This window comes from Lactuca sativa, chromosome 5 (genome assembly GCF_002870075.4).
Source record: "Lactuca sativa cultivar Salinas chromosome 5, Lsat_Salinas_v11, whole genome shotgun sequence".
Lineage (NCBI taxonomy): Eukaryota > Viridiplantae > Streptophyta > Magnoliopsida > Asterales > Asteraceae > Lactuca > Lactuca sativa.
In genome coordinates, this window is record NC_056627.2 from 257,947,428 (window position 1) to 257,965,854 (window position 18,427).

The 18,427-nt window shown below is 41.3% G+C and overlaps 1 non-coding gene across 1 annotated transcript; it reads right to left on the reverse strand.

Annotated features, from left to right (window-relative positions):
- Positions 1-584: 584 nt before the first annotated feature.
- TRNAG-UCC (transfer RNA glycine (anticodon UCC)) lies at positions 585-656 on the reverse strand. The gene has a single exon. It is a non-coding gene; the product is annotated as a tRNA-Gly (tRNA).
- Positions 657-18,427: the final 17,771 nt, after the last annotated feature.

The following is an 18,427-nucleotide window of genomic DNA, read 5'->3' on the forward strand; positions in this document are numbered from 1 at the left end:
TCAATCGCATAATAGCTGATCCATAAAGGGCATTATAGAATGATGAGTTGAGCATGTCTGGTCCATCGATGTGGTCATATCACTCAATTGCGCATAACTTTTTTCGGAATTCTAATTGTCTAAACTTTGATGAAGAACTTCTATTACGTTGGAGATAAATTCTGAGGGGTCTCTCCTTTTACGAATTAACCTTGTTTGGGGCAACATTCAGAAACCCTAATTATGCGACTAGTGTCAAACATAGTTATCGGAATAATTTCATGAAATCCATGATCCCAAATAATTTCAAACTTGAGAACAATTGATTCGGTTTTAGTATCAGCTTCACTCAAACAGAATAATACAAGTAACAGAAAACTGAAACACAAAACATGAAATGGAATTGATTGTAGCCGAAATAAGATAGGGATGCAGAGCAAATCACTCGGCTTTCAAGGACAAATTCTGAAGAAAGTTCGATTTCAATTGAAAGGCAGTAATGGAACATGATTTTGGAGGGAGATGAAAAACAAAATTAACGCGCCAAACGAGAAGGTTGAAATTGAATTTTTAGCGGTTGATTAAAAAATAAAAAAGATAAATATTGCGTTTGCCGGGAGTCGAACCCGGGTCTATTGCTTGGAAGGCAATTATCCTAACCGTTGGACTACAAACGCTAGATGTTTTCTTAAAACTGTATACCTGTATTAAATTAATATAAGATATGGCATGTTCTTGTTCCTTGGTGCTGTTTATATGATTCAGTTACGAAAGAAAATAATTTTTCCTAAATGTCTTGAACATACATTCTGACTGATATAAATTAAAATTTTGTATTTTAACCCTTTTATTCAAGGGCATAGCTTCGTAGGACCTACCTAATTTTATAAATCATATTACATGTTTTTATATAGTATTAATCCTCATTTAGTTATAAATATGAAAGTTCAATACATATCGATTGAAGGCAAACGGGCAACAAGCTGCGCCGCTACCTGCTATATAAAAAAAATAAAACGTTTCTTACAATTTTTCAAAGACATACCATATAATATTTTACAAAATAAAACACAAAATAAAAGAAATAGTAGGAGATTTAGATTTAAATTGATTTATATTTAAATTTGCAACGCAAATGGTTATAGAAAATCATGAAAAGTAACACAACTCCCATATCGATGGTCCTAGAAAATGAGCGTTTCAAACGAACTATTTAAAAAGAAAAATGACCCCAAATATTAAGTAATTATTTATTTTTGCAAAAAATCCAGCTATAAGGGTCAGTTAGGTTGACTTTTGTTTGTTTTTTAAGGTGTTTGAACATTGTATTTAGTAAACTATTTAGTAAATCGGTTGTTCTTTTACCGGTTTGACGTTACCTGACATAGTAGTTGGAGTCGAGTTACCTGACTTCACTTAATTAGGGAACCGCATTCTTTTGTATTCTAGATTCGTCAATGCTCTTATTGTAACATCTTAATTAGGGAACCACATTTCTTTGAGAAATTTGATTGTAATACTCTCTACACAATTATACATCAAACTATGATCATGGAAGTTTATTTTCTTAAAAATCATGCCACTGGAAATGATGTAGCGATAGCTACAGATTTTAGACAAACTGGGTTATGTTTTGTCGGGCACAATGAAAACTTGGGGATACTATGTGTATTAGACGCAAGAACACAAATAGATAAAGAAACTCTTATTTGACTCTTTTGTATAAATTGAAAAATAACCTAATCAAAATACATAGTCTTGATCTGTTTATATAATGCTATTAAACGCAACCTAGAAGAATTCTAGAACTTGTAATTTAGGAAACTAAATATTGGAAAAATAAAGGAAAGACTAGACATTTTGCCACAAATCTCCCAACATTACGCCTTAATTGGGCCAATAGTACCGTTCTTCAAGTAAAGCAAAAGTCTTGTCCCTTCTAAAATGACCGCCTAAACCACCTCCATGTAGTTCCAGGATAAGTTCTTCACGTAAAGAAGTACGAGGGATACATAGACGGTTATTATAAAATAAATAACCATCAGTTTAAGCATGAGTGGTTTGATTGGGACGTTCCACATTTGTTTGAAATCCTCATCATTAGCATACAACTCTTTCAAATGATCAAAACCAATGATACTGGATTTCAAAATAACTAATAATTCAGCACATCTACTTTAGGCATCAACGACCTTATTTTGCTGCCCAAATTTGTGTTTTAAGACGAAAGAAAAATGCTGAAGATAAGAGATCAATCTACCATGCATTCGATTGATCTTTTGTTGATTATTGAGGTATTTTAATGTTTGATGATTATTGTAGAGAATAAACTCTTTATGAAACAAATATTGTTCCCAATGTTGTATTGAACGAAAAATGACATAAAACTCCAATTCGTATGTCGTCCATTTCCATCTTGCATCACTTAGCTTCTCACTAAAAAATGCAAAAGGTTTGTTGTCTTGAGATAAGACGACACCAATACCAACAATAGATGCATCATACTCTAAAGTGAAGAATTTATCAAAGTTGGCCAAAACCACTAAAGGAGTTGTAGTTAATTTATCTCACTAAAAATGCAAAAGGTTTGTTCCGGTCTCCATTGTCGCCGACCGAGATGATAGGTTTACTTCCCGTTTCTGGCAGAAGTTCCACGAGGAACTGAGCATGCAATTGCACTTTAGCACAACATTCCATTCGCAGACCGACGGTCAAAGCGAGCGGACCATTTAGACCCTCGAGGATATGTTGAAGGCGTGTGTCATTGACTTCGGTGGGAGTTGGGATTCCCACCTACTGCTGGCAGAGTTCGCCTACAACAATAACTATCATTCCAGCATTGGCGCCCCTCCTTTCGAGCTGTTGTATGGGCGGAGATGTCGCACCCCAGTTTGTTGGGGTGAGGTTGGACATAAGGTGATGGGGCAGACGGAAGTAGTCTTATAGACTACTGAGAAGATTCAGCAGATTAGACAACGATTGCAGACGACCCATAGTCGGCAGAAGAGTTACGCCGACAAACGGCAATATGAGTTAGAATTTCAGGTGGGTGGCACAATTTTTTTCGGGGTACTTCGGTTTCCCCGATTCGGTTTCGGTTTTAAACCCAAACCTTAATTGAATCCTTAGCTAACCTCAAGTCATGTTATATAAACATGAAGTTGAAGTATCTTTTGATACTTGAATCGATGTGGGAATCAAAGTAGATATCAAATGAAGCATGAAGATAATAGGTTAATATAATAGACGAAATTGGCTGAATTTACATGTGTTTGGCGATGTGGGATAGAATAGCTGAGAAAATAAAAATAAAAGGTAAATAAGAAACATGTAAGGAGGGAGATTTGATCCTCAGACCTCCCATTCAATATACTAGCGCCTTATCCAGCAGAATAAATGTTTTTTTGTGTTTATAAGTGAAGGGAAACATATTTATACACTATATAAAACGAAATTTTGCTAAAAATAATTACACTACCAAAAAAATTTTGAGGGGTATCCCGGACTACCCCGGGCTCTACATTGTAACGCCCTGATTCTCATGTATTGATTTTATGTAATAATTTTCTTGTTTTCAAGGTCTACTTGACGAGTTGGTTGCCCTACTCGTCGAGTAGCAGCGGGTTGGTCCGTGTGTTTTAGTGAACTACTCACCGAGTCCAAGAAGGGACTTGATGAGTAGGAGTTGACAGATGAAACCCTAAATTTCGGGGTATTGCAACCTATTTAAAGGATCATTGGCCTCCCCCAACCTCCCCTTTACATCTCCTTGGCACCTTTAAACCCTAAATCATGTGTGTGTCTCTTTGGCGTGTTAAAGCTTAGAAGAGGAATCTTGGTGGAGAAACGCTTGGGAAACAAGTAAATTGAAGCAAGGAAACTCGTGGGAAGCATAGATATACTCCAGTTGACACCCTTTTGAAGGTATTAGGCTGTTACCTTGGCACATTTCATTTTAAATCTCTTTTAGGTGGATTTTAGGGCTTTCCTTTTGTGTTTGGAAGCTTTGCTTGTGTATAAGCTAAGATCTGAAGTTGTAACTACAGATCTAAACTCTCTTGGGTCCTTAAGTCCATAAAGCTTCCAACTTTTGCAAAGACGAGACTCTCCTTAAGTGCAAAACCTCCATTGCAAGCTTAGTTTGTCATTTTAAGATTTTAGGGCCTTGCATGCACGTAAAGTTTGCAACTTTACGTGATAAACATGCCATGGGGGACTGGATCTAGAATATGGAGCCTTAGCATGGCTTAAAAAGCCTTTGTATGGATGAAGGATTGAATGAACTCGGTGAGTCGGATGAACAACTCGGCAAGTCCGATGAAGATTGCCTTAGGCTCGGCAAGTCAGTCGAATGACTCAGCGAGTTGGCTAGGGTTTTCCCAACCTTTGGACACCATATAAACGTGGCGAGTTGTAAGGGGAAAACTTGCCGAGTTGGCCAAGGAGTTACGACCACTGACACTAGGAACTCGACGAGTCACTCAAGTGACTCGACGAGTTGGCGAGTCATGCCAGGAACTAGGCGAGAAAAATTATTGATGTTAAAACTCAAAAATGAATATTGTTCATATAAATCATATGTGATTGGATACATATAATCACATGTTATTATATGTATCTAATCACATATGATTAAAATTGACAAAAAAATATTTACTGAATAGAGAACGTGATAATGACATATGTGATTAAATATATCTAATCACATTTGATTAAATATATCTAATCACATGTTATTATATGTAACTAATCACATGGATTATATGGACAAAAAAGTATATTGTCCATATAAATCATATGTGATTAAATATACATAATCACATGTGATTATATACACATAATCACGGGTAGGGTTGTAAATGAACCAAACGTTCAGCGAGCTGTTCGCGAATCGTTCGGCGGGAAGTTCGTTTATGTTCGCTTCTACTATAATAAATGAAGGGTTTTTTTGCCACATGTCCTCTTCTCATTCATTTGGACACATGGCATTTTCTAGAATTTTTAAATTTTCTATTTTCCACTTGTCATTTTATTGTATTTTTCATTTTATTAAATTAAAATTCCACATTTAATGTGTAAGGTAATATATATGTAAAGTATTTATTAGAAAAAAGTTTATATATGTAATGTATTCAATACATTAAAGTCTAATTAGTTTTTAATTCAAATTTTTCTTATTTTTCTTATACATTCAAACTTTTCAAATTGTTAAAATTTTATATTTATTTTTTTAATTAAACCCATGTAATACATGGGTCTCACACCTAGTATTTAATAAATGAACGAACATGAACACAAATTCTTGTTCGTTTAGTTAAACGAACGGACATGAACAATGATTTCGTTCGTTCAATTATGTTCGTGAACGTTCGTTTATATTTGTTTATGTTCGTTCAACATATAAGTTCTTTTAATATTCATATATGCTTAATTGTATTTGATTACATTACTATATTATATGTTCATATATGTTTGATTTTTTTTTGGTTCATATATGTTCGTTTAGCATGTTCACGAACATAAACGAACAAACATGAATAATACAATTTGTTAAACAAACGAACATGAACAAGAAAACTCGTTCGTTTATCCGTTTGTGTTCGTTCATTTGTTCAGTTAACTTAAACGAACGAATATGAACAAGCCTCGTTCGTGTTTGTTCGGTTCGTTTACAACCCTAATCACGGGTGATGGTGATGGGTGGTGGTGGTGTGTTGTGATGTTTAGTGGTGGTAGGTGGTGATGGGGGTGAAGGGTGGTAGGGGTGACATGTGGGGTGGTGATTATAGTGGGTGGTAGGTGGTGGTGGCGAGCGGTGGTGGGGACGGGAGATGGTGATAGGTGGTGGTGGTGGCTGGTGGTGAGGGTGGTGATGGGTGGGGTAGTGGTGGCAGGTGGTTGTGATGGGTGGTGAATAGGGATGAAAGTGGGTCCAAACCCGGACCGGATGGACCCGGACCCGAAAAACCCGGAACCGGTTAACGAGATTTTATAGAACCAGAAATCGGACCGGTATATAGGAACCGGTTCCGGTTCGGTTCCGGGTATGGTTCCGGGTAAAGTGGGTCTAGAACCGGAAAACCCGGAAAAATCAAAATGGGTATGTTGGAACCGGATAAAGTGGGTTTAGAACCGGAAAACCCGGAAAAATCAGAATTTTTTGGTAATTACTTACTACTTAGTGGGTTGAACTTTGAAAATTTTCATATTGATATCCCGACTTTGGGGGACTGTAACTCATTGAATACGAAACCAAAATTAACAAAAATATAGTCTAAAATCATGTACAAACTCTAAAATACACTCTAGAAAAACTCACATGTCAATCCAACTTTAAACGAATAAGATATGCTTGTCTTAATATTTTCACATAATACAAAGTACAAAAACAAATAGCTGAAAAGTTGAAAATTTTCAGTTTTGATATCCCGACTTCGGAGGACTGTAAATCATTGAATGTTAAACCAAAAATGACAAAATTATAGTCTAAACTCATGTAAAAACTGTAAATTAGAAGTTGGAAAAAACCACATGTCAATCCGACTTCAAACGAATTAGATATGCATGTTTTAAAACTTTCACCGAATACAAAAAAAAACTGAAAAACTAAAAACTTCCAGCTTTGATATCTCGACTTTGGAGGACTGTAAGTCAATGAATATAAAACTACAAATGACAAATTTATAGTCTAAAATCATGTACAAACTCTAAACTACATGTTGGAAAAAACCGTATGTCAATTGGAGTTGAAACGAATAATATATGCATCTTTTAAACGTTTCACAAAAATCGGTTCCGGCCCTAAAAGTGGTTCTGGTTCCAAAAACCGGTTCCGGTTTTTAGACCCGGTTTACCCGAACCCGATGGACCCAAACCCGGATTACCCGGAACCCGGATAAAGCCAATTTTTAAACCCGGAACCGGACCCGGTTCTACATATTCCGGTTCTAACGGTTCCGGTTCCGGTCCGATTCCGGTTTCGGTCCGGTTTTCCGGTTCTAAATCTCATCCCTAGTGGTGAAGGTGGGTGGCGGTGATGGGTGGTTGTCGGTGGTCGGTGGTTTTGGTGGGTGGTGGGTGGAGGTGATGGTGGTGGGTGGAGGTGATGGTGATGGGTGTTGGAGGTCTGTGGTGATGGGTGGTGGAGGTGGGTGGTCGTGATGGGTGGAGGAGGCGGATGGTGGTCATAATGGTATGTAGTGGGTTGGTGGTAGTGATGGGTGGTTGATGAGGGTAGGCGGTGGTTGTAATGAATGGTGGGTGGTGGTGGGAGTGATGGTGGGGGTGGTGGTGATCGGTGGTGGTGGTGGTGATGGATGGTGGTGTGGGCAGAGGTTAGTGGTAGTGGCTGGTGGTGGCCATAATAGTGGGTAGTGGCTAGGTGGTAGTGATGGGTGGTAGAGGTGGGTGGGTGGTAAGTGGAGGTGATGGTGGCCAGTGGTGGTGCTCGGTGGTGGTTTTGGTGGGTGGTGGGTAGGGGTGATGGTGGCCAGTGGTGATGGGTGGAGATTTTTTTATTTTTTTTAAATAAAAATAATTTTCGATTTTTTTAAATAAAATGGAGATTTTTTAATTTTTTTCAGAAAATAAGAATTTTTTTTTAAAAAATTGAAATTTTTTTTATTTTTAAAATTGCAAATTTTTCAAAAAAAACAACAATTTTTATTTAAAAAAACTGCAAGTTTTTCAAAAAAAAAAAAAAAAAAAACTATAATTTTTTCAAAAAAAAACTGCATTAAAAAAAATTGAATTTATTTAAAAAAAAAACTGCAATTTTTTTTTAAAAAAAATGCAATTTATTTAAAAAAAAAAACTGCAATTTTTTTTTTAAAAAAATGCATTTTTTTCATAAAAAAAACTACAATTTTTCTTTAAAAGCGAAATTTTTAAGAATCAATAAATTAAAAGAAAAACTAGAATATTAAAAAAAAAAAAAAAACTCTAAATTTTTTTAATAATAATAAAAAAAATCAACGTTTTAGGTGCATATGTATGCATATTTTTTCAAATGCATATAATATTCGTAAGTAAATCATAAAAAAATCTCATTTTTATTAATCAATCTATATACATAATACTACAAATATTTTATTCGTTACAAAATAAAATATAAAAAAGAGTATAAAAACTACAAAGATTCACAGTATGATCATTTCTTCATATCTATATTTCCATATTTTTTTCAAAATTTCACTTTTCAACTCTTCAATATTTTCAACAAATTCTTCAAAATCTACAAGAAAATTTTTAAAGAAAATTGATTAATGCAAGAACACTCATGTGAATCATATGTGATTCACTTGTGATTTACACGTGAATCATATGTGAATTACATGTCATTTAAATGTGAATCACACGTAACTCTTATATGATTCAATGTGAATCACTTCTGATTCATATGTAACTCATATGTGATTCACTTGTTATATATATATATATATATATATATATATATATATATATATATATATATATATATATGAATGACATGTGATTTACATGTGAATCATATATAATTCATATATGAATCACTTGTGAATTACATGTGATTCATATGTAAATTACATATGAATCACATGTAACTCATATGTGATTCACTTGTGATTTACATGTAAATCACATGTAATTCATATGTGAATGACATGTAATTCATATGTGAATCACTTGTGATTTACTTGTGAATTACATGTGATTCATATGTAAATTACATATGAATCCCATGTAACTCATATGTGATTCACTTGTGATTTACATGTGAATTACATATGAATCACATGTGAATCACTTATGATTTACTTGTGAATTACATGTGATTCATATGTAAATTACATATGAATCAAATGTAACTCATATGTGATTCACTTGTGATTTACATGTGAATTAATTCATGTTGTAACGCCCCGATTCTCAGGTATTGTTTAAATAAGATTTATTGGGTTAAGCTTTACTCGACGAGTAGCAGCGGGGTGAGATCGTGTGTTAAGTGACCTACTCGATGAGTCCATATTAGGACTCGGCGAGTAGGAGTTGGGAGATGAAACCCTAAATCCCGGGGTTTGCACCTCTATTTAAAGGAGCCTCAGCCTCCTTTGGCCTCTTTGCAGTCTTTGAGAGCCCCTTAACACCCTAATATGTGTGTGTGTGTGCCCATTGTGTGTTTGAAGCTTGAAAAGAGGATCTTTGGAGGGAGAAGGCTTGGAGGAGAAGGAGGTCGGAGCAAGTAGAGTGTGGGAGTCAACTCTTACCTCAGTTATCATCTTCTAGAGGTAACCACATCGCCTTTTTCCTTGTGAATCTCTTCTATTGGTTGAGTTTTAGGGTTTTTGGTGAGATAATAATTTGGAAAGAGGAGCTATGGGCTAGATCTAAGGTTGTAACTTCAGATCTAGACCCTCCTTAGATTCTAGAAGCATAAAGTTTCAGTTTTGGTTATGATTAAGGTCCCTCTTGAGCATGAAGTTCCATTAAGAACTTAAAATGGGCATTTAGAGCCTTTATAGCCATGCATGCATGTAAAGTTTGCAACTTTATGTGATAAGCATGCCCTAGAAGCTTGGATCTGTGATTTGGAGCCACTGCATGGCTCAAAACAAGTCTGTATGGAAAGAGTACTGAATGGACTCGGCGAGTCGCAAGGTTAACTCGGCGAGTCACATGAAGATGGCCGTGAACTCGACGAGTTAGATGAGCAACTCGGCGTGTCCGTTGAAGATTACCATAAATCTCGACGAGTCGGATGAGTTTTCCCTAGAATATGTATGCGTGTGTATCCGTCGAGTTGCTAGGAGGGAACTCGACGGGTGGCCTTAAAGTTTGAATGAGAATCGAAGGAACTCGACGAGTCACCCCAATGACTCGGCGAGTTAGATTGTACTTCAAGGAACTCGGCGAGTTGGGGTCAACATGGACTGTTGACCTTGACTGAGGACTTTGACTTTGACCAGGGGTTGACTGGTGGGTTATAGAGTACCTTATAAGGTTAAGGACTTATGAGTATATTGTACTATGATCATAGGTGGTGGAGCCTGTGTCAAGTGATCCGAGAGTTGGTGTAACGACCAAAATTTCAAAACAATTAAAACTTTTCAAAAACCACTCATTTTAATAACGTTGTTACAAAAAGGTTTTCAATACATTATTTAACAGAGTATTTTCCCAGGTTCATATCATAAAACATCAACGCGAGGAACGGTACGATCACGCCTTTGCCTTGCCACAGACTCCTGAGAACCTGAAAACATAAAACCACAACTGTAAGCCCGAAATCTTAGTGAGATACCCCCAAAATACCAACCACATATACGCCTTTCCAGGCCTCGACCTTCCGGTCCAAAACATATTGCCTTCCGGCCCATAACGCAATGCCTTCCGGCCCATAACATATTGCCTTCCGGCCCACAGCATAATAAGCATACATATCAGCATAAAGGCATACATAACCTAACAGGACATAGAACGACCCTGCATACCGGGTCACACCCCAAGTCTAGCAATCATACGCATTACACATAATCATATAACAGTTCACAGTCAGCAATCGATCAACAGACCACATAACATAGCATTACTCTATTCAAGATACCAGACTAACCGGTCACTAGCATAACATCACCATAAGAATCGGTCAACGTACTAATTACACACATACGCCTTTCCAGGCCATGACCTTCCGGTCCACATAGCAATGCCTTCCCGCCCACAACATGTAATGCCTTCCGGCCCACAACATATAACAACTGACAACTACCCGGATTTCCATCCGATAAAAAGGTTGGCCTTGGTGCCATAAACCCTAGCGATATAGTGAGGATAACTCACCTCGAAACTGCCAACTGAACATATAGCTCAAGCTGCTCCAATCACTGATACGGTCTCCACCTCTGGACAACCACCAATGCACTGAACTCAACAATAATCAACAATTACCAAAATAACCCTGGAACCACTGGTCAACCCTTGGTCAAAGACAAGGTCAAAGTCAACCCCTGACTGACCCTACTCGCCGAGTCAACCCTATGACTCGCCGAGTCCCCCATAATCAGAACTTCACTCAATCCATGATCTAACTCGCCGAGTCACCCCGAGACTCGTCGAGTTCAACAACTCTGAGTCCACTCGCCCTCAACTCACCGAGTCATCCCTTGACTCACCGATTCTCGACTCAACCCTAGAATATCGGGACTCTTCGACAAGACTCGTCGAGTCCAAGAACAGACTCGCCGAGTCTATGGCTATCTTCAACCTACTCGCCGAGTTGTTCATACAACTCGCCGAGTCCAAGGGCATCTTCGAACTACTCGTCGAGTCTTTTCATCGGACTCGGCGAGTCCATGCCATGCAACCGCTCAAACTGCTTTCTAAGGTTAAGGTCAGATCTGCTCCGGCAATTCATAGGTCTGGCCTTCCTAGACTGGTCAATCACGTAAAGTCCTTATTTCGGTGCTCATAATACACCCCATGACTCATAATTGACGTTTTGACCTAAGGCATAAGGATTCCAATCCAAAACCTCCATTGATTCCCGAAAAGCTCAGGCATGGGACACTCTGGACTTCCAAGAGTCCCAATATAGGGTTCCAATCGCTTGGGGGACTAAGGAAGCACTCAATCTAGCCACAAAAGGGTTCCATAACCCTAAATCCATATACACATCAACATAGAAGGGAACAACTCGAAATTATTACCTGAATAACGTTGCTCTGTGTCCCCAACCCTCAGAATATGGCTTCTCCTGTTGTTCTCTTAACCAAGCCTCCTCCTCCTTGCACAATAACACTTCCAAGATCAATAATGGTCTTCTACCTTGCTCCAGATGCTCACAATCGAATTAGGGTTTCTCTCAGAGGACTAGGGTGAACAATGACGGCCATAAGGCCCCTTATATATGTCCCAAACCTGGGAAGTTAGGGTTTCGCTAAACAGCGCGGACTCGCCGAGTCCATATCCGGACTCGTCGAGTCCAGTCGCGAACCTGCGACCAGATCTGCGATCCTACTCGGCGAGTCTGAGCTCCAACTCGCCGAGTCCCCTCTTAAAACACCCAAAATCATAAATATAACAATACCTGGAATTCCGGGCTGTTACAATTCTCCCCCACTTATATTAGGCTTCGCCCTCGAAGCCTACAACAACTCAACTCCAAGGATATTCCCACAACGCTCCACCGGGCCTTAACCGGCCTAGGTCTCTCAAGGCATAAATATCGAAACTCGAACATACATTCCCCTCCTTCACGGTGTCCTGATCACCATCTCGAACCGGGCATCAACTGTACCCCTGATCATCACTCTCAACAACCGAGAATTACCCAAGATGCAACTCTGCTCTAAATCACAATGATCACTCGACCCATAAGAGCTAGAAAACCCTGAACCATCGAATCCCTAATCCGAGTTCCACTCTATCCATTCTGCGACGACGGAATGCCCCATCCTCAATCTCAGAGCAACTCTCACGAGTTCCCCTCTTGCAACCGCATACTCATGCTGGACTAGCTCCTACACCCTCAGGTTGGGAAAACCTGACGCACTGATAATATCCTCAAACATCTCCCAGAATGAATCACTAATATACACCCCATACCCTGATCAGAATCACACTGAGAGTTCAAGACTCTCTCTCTCTCTACATCCCTTCCGAGCCTTTTGGCTCTACACTTGCGGATTTCCCTCCACGACCTCAGCGGTCATTCCAAACCGGATGAGCTTCTAATCCACTGCCGCAAACACGCTGCTCACTAACCATACTCGAATTGCTCTAACATAACTCTGCTCTGCCACTTTCACTTCCGTGGACTTGTACTCCCTCTCGGAGTTACACACCTTTTACCTTTCTCTCTTCCTTTACCAAGGAATCCACCCGGCTACAATGTCACTCCGACAAATGCCATGGTGCTTGCCCGACGCTACACCACCCTTAGCGTGTCCGCTATCCATCCAATACACTTATTCTGACTCTCCTCGCAGGGACTCTCAAGCCCATGCACTACCTCAACTAAACAAGATCGCTACCCGGGGCCAGACCTTCCATTGCAAACACACTGGACATACACAATCCGCAATCTCAAACTGATCCAACAATACCAGCAGAGTCTCCAGCATGACTGGACCGACTCACATAACACATATTAGCCACTCGAGGCTATGTCTCTGTGGGTCCGTACACCCAAACTCTGCAAACCCTCAGGTTCTAACTCTGGGAACCTTCCGGTTCCAACTTTATAAACATACACAACATAAATCCCATGGGATTAATGCAGTACAACCCATCACATACATCAAGCATACAAATACTCTGATCACGTAACCTCGGTTACCTACTCAAACTTGATCCCGGCCTGCTCCCAGGCCTCCACAATCAAATGCCCTAGGTCTGTATCCCGCCCTGCATGCCCGACACTCGCTCCCATCAACTTATACTCTGGGCTGACAGAACACTGTTGAATCTCAACAGCTAAGCATCCTCAAATACTCATCGATCTCCCGGAGAATTCTCCAATTCTCCCCCACTTAAAGCACTGACTAACAACCACCAGTCGCCAACAACGACCTTCCAAAACAACCCTACACAAAGAGAACACTTACACACTGGCTGCTTCCCACAAGCATAAACAACCCTCAGCAAAACACATCTCCTCACTGATCAATCCGCTCAAAAGAATCCGATCTCCACTTATCCATTCCACGATTGTAGATGCTACCCGACACTCAACCCAATGCCGCATCTCCACTAATAACCCTCACGAACGATAACCAACGATAGCACAAAACACCAAACTATAATCATACCAAACCCTTAGGGAACAACGGATACCAAAACGAAAACCCGAAACACAAATCCATAACCAAAAACTTCAACCCGCAAAACGACGAATACCGCATCGAAATCCACACAAAGATACCAGCACAAACAATACACCCCCATAATCGTAAGATAACAAAACATGAAGAAGAAACATACCCGCAGCTGCCTCCGGCGCTGCTGTGACCTCCTCTGCCGCAAGCTGATAAGCACGAACCTGAGCCCTTGGGGCTCCGCTCCATCCTGACCTCCTCCTGGAATCCTCAAAGTGGCCGGTGCTGGAGCCTGCACCGGTCCTACAGAAAGCTGTGGACAGTTGACCCTCAAATGTCCAACCTAACAACAATGATAACAAATCCTCAAATCCCGAACCGGCACTGGCTGCCGACAATCCCGCGCATAGTGCTCCTCCTTTCCGCACTTGCGGCATGCACCACCGGACCAACAAACTCCGGTGTGACCCCTCCCACACTTCCCACAAGTGTGGCCGCTCAGATTTCCCACTCTAACATCAACGGTCCTGGACCGTTTCGGCGCCGGCTGTGACTGCATCGGAGCCTGCCTCGGCTCACGCAACTGCAACTCAACCTCTAACTCACGCCGCATGGCGGCCTCCTGCAACTCCAACAAGGTCTCGCACCTCTGCGCAGACACGAACTGTCTGATATTCCCCTTGAGCATACTCGGATATCGGGACATCTGAGCCTGCTCCGAAGCGAATTCAGGGCAAAACATCGCCCTCTCAATACACATCCTGATGATCTCAGTCACCGACTCCGAATCCTGCTTCAGCTTAAGGAACTCCCGAGCCAATCTCTCCCTCTCATCCCGCGGAACATAGCAAGTGATGAACATCTCTCTGAACTGATCCCATGAAACCGCAGCCCTCTGCGCATCGGAATATGACCCCGTGGTCAATCTCCACCAATCCTTCGCCCCGAGCCTCAACAGGTTCAGAGCACCCCTCACCCTCTGATCAGCAGGGCATAAACGCGTGGAGAAACACCCCTCCACGTCTGATAACCATCTCATAGCAACAATCGGGTCCTGAACTCCATCGAATGTGGGAGGCTTCGTATAATAGAAATCCCCATACTGAAAACCCCGACTAGCTCCTCCCCTTACAGCCGCTGCTACAGCCGCTGTAGCCGCCGCGGCAGCCGTCTCTGCGAGAGCCGCATATCGCTCATCAAAATACTCAATCATGGCGGTCTTGATCGACCCAACAATTCCGGCAACTCAGCTCGGAACAATGCAGCAACCCCATCACGTAGGATCTCGCGAATCCTCGTATCCAACTCGCTCGTGCTCGTCTGATCGATAACCTCAGACGGCACCGATCCACCCGGAACTCGCTCTCCTGCTCCCGATCCTGATCCGGATCCACTATCATCATGCCTCAAAATCTCCATACCGAAGAAACCATACCAATCTCAGACACTTCCCACAATCCTGGGATCCAACTCTCGCAACCCAACCCTAGAGATCATGGTCTCCCTGATACGCGTATGGGTCCTGTGCTTTCAGTAGTACGGGCCCATACTACCTTCCACACCTACCCATATTTGTATGAAGTACTACCACAATACCCTAGAGAACATGCATAACAACTATCAACCCTCACTACTAGAGGAACACTGAGAATCTCCCATAAGGGACCCTAGGCTACAAGCATCACAAATCAGGCAACATTATCATGAATTCCTGAAGATCCCTAGCCTAACTCTAGCATGCTGTTCTATCAAGCTCAAATAAAACAAATATCATGTATGGTATCTTGGCGTAACTTACTGGCTCCGGCTGATCGTACCTCCGCGTCCTCCCTTTACTTAATTTGAAAACCATTTTAAATTTTCTCTTTTTAAAATCCTCCTCGATTTGAGACTGGAGTCACACGAATGTTCCCCCAATTCACTCAAACCAAGGCTCTGATACCAACTTGTAACGACCAAAATTTCAAAACAATTAAAACTTTTCAAAAACCACTCATTTTAATAACGTTGTTACAAAAAGGTTTTCAATACATTATTAAACAGAGTATTTTCCCAGGTTCATATCATAAAACATCAACGCGAGGAACGGTACGATCACGCCTTTGCCTTGCCACAGACTCCTGAGAACCTGAAAACATAAAACCACAACTGTAAGCCCGAAAGCTTAGTGAGATACCCCCAAAATACCAACCACATATACGCCTTTCCAGGCCTCGACCTTCCGGTCCAAAACATATTGTCTTCCGGCCCATAACGCAATGCCTTCCGGCCCATAACATATTGCCTTCCGGCCCATAACATATTGCCTTCCGGCCCACAGCATAATAAGCATACATATCAGCATAAAGGCATACATAACCTAACAGGACATAGAACGACCCTGCATACCGGGTCACACCCCAGGTCTAGCAATCATACGCATTACACATAATCATATAACAGTTCACAGTCAGCAATCGATCAACAGACCACATAACATAGCATTACTCTATTCAAGATACCAGACTAACCGGTCACTAGCATAACATCACCATAAGAATCGGTCAACGTACTAATTACACACATACGCCTTTCCAGGCCATGACCTTCCGGTCCACATAGCAATGCCTTCCCGCCCACAACATGTAATGCCTTCCGGCCCACAACATATAACAACTGACAACTACCCGGATTTCCATCCGATAAAAAGGTTGGCCTTGGTGCCATAAACCCTAGCGATATAGTGAGGATAACTCACCTCGAAACTGCCAACTGAACAGATAGCTCAAGCTGCTCCAATCACTGATACGGTCTCCACCTCTGGACAACCACCAATGCACTGAACTTAACAATAATCAACAATTACCAAAATACCCCTGGAACCACTGGTCAACCCTTGGTCAAAGACAAGGTCAAAGTCAACCCCTGACTGACCCTACTCGCCGAGTCAACCCTATGACTCGCCGAGTCCCCCATAATCAGAACTTCACTCAATCCATGATCTAACTCGCCGAGTCACCCCGAGACTCGTCGAGTTCAACAACTCTGAGTCCACTCGCCCTCAACTCACCGAGTCATCCCTTGACTCACCGATTCTCGACTCAACCCTAGAATATCGGGACTCTTTGACAAGACTCGCCGAGTCCAAGAACAGACTCACCGAGTCTATGGCTATCTTCAACCTACTCGCCGAGTTGTTCATACAACTCGCCGAGTCCAAGGGCATCTTCGAACTACTCGTCGAGTCTGTTCATCGGAGTCGGCGAGTCCATGCCATGCAACCGCTCAAACTGCTTTCTAAGGTCAGATCTGCTCCGGCAATTCATAGGTCTGGCCTTCCTAGACTGGTCCATCACGTAAAGTCCTTATTTCGGTGCTCATAATACACCCCATGACTCATAATTGACGTTTTGACCTAAGGCATAAGGATTCCAATCCAAAACCTCCATTGATTCCCGAAAAGCTCAGGCATAGGACACTCTGGACTTCCAAGAGTCCCAATATAGGGTTCCAATCGCTTGGGGGACTAAGGAAGCACTCAATCTAGCCACAAAAGGGTTCCATAACCCTAAATCCATATACACATCAACATAGAAGGGAACAACTCGAAATTATTACCTGAATAACGTTGCTCTGTGTCCCCAACCCTCAGAATATGGCTTCTCCTGTTGTTCTCTTAACCAAGCCTCCTCCTCCTTGCACAATAACACTTCCAAGATCAATAATGGTCTTCTACCTTGCTCCAGATGATCACAATCGAATTAGGGTTTCTCTCAGAGGACTAGGGTGAACAATGACGGCCATAAGGCCCCTTATATATGTCCCAAACCTGGGAAGTTAGGGTTTCGCTAAACAGCGCGGACTCGCCGAGTCCATATCCGGACTCGTCGAGTCCAGTCGCGAACCCGCGACCAGATCTGCGATCCTACTCGGCGAGTCTGAGCTCCAACTCGCCGAGTCCCCTCTTAAAACACCCAAAATCATAAATATAACAAACATAGAATTCCGGGCTGTTACAGTTGGAGTTTATCTTCCGAGTCGACATTTGCAAGGTGAGTTATCCTCACTATATCGATAGGGTCTACGGCACCAAGGACGACCCTTTAGTTGTTAATGTTATGGTATGCTACATGTGGTTGTGATCCGTTAGATCATAATCAGGGTAGACAGTATGTTATGCTCAAGGTTCTAAATGGCGTGAGGCGTGGCGTGGCGGCAAGGCCAAACCTCAAGCTTAACGAGCCATGGTGAGCCATGGCGTTTTTCAAGGCGTGATGTAAGGCGGCGATTTTGTATTAATTTAAAATTATATTACCACATAAATATAAATTTATATTAAATATAACTACTTTTTAGAAGTGTTAGATCAATAAATAATAACAAAAAGTTAAAAAAAACCACAATACTTGTATCTCCGATTTGAAAAGACATAACAAAGAGCAAAAAATTATGTCTCAAACGAAAAAACATGCGCCATAACACGCCATAACGCACCATGGCGCGCCATATCACGCCTTGCCACACGCCACGCCTAACAACAACGTTATGAAGCTTTTTGTAACGGCGAAGCCACGCCTTTTAGAACATTGGTTATGCTCTTATGATCCGTAAGGATTGGTATGTTAGTGACCTGCTAGGTCGGTACTCTAGTTACGAGAGAATTCTATGATCAATGA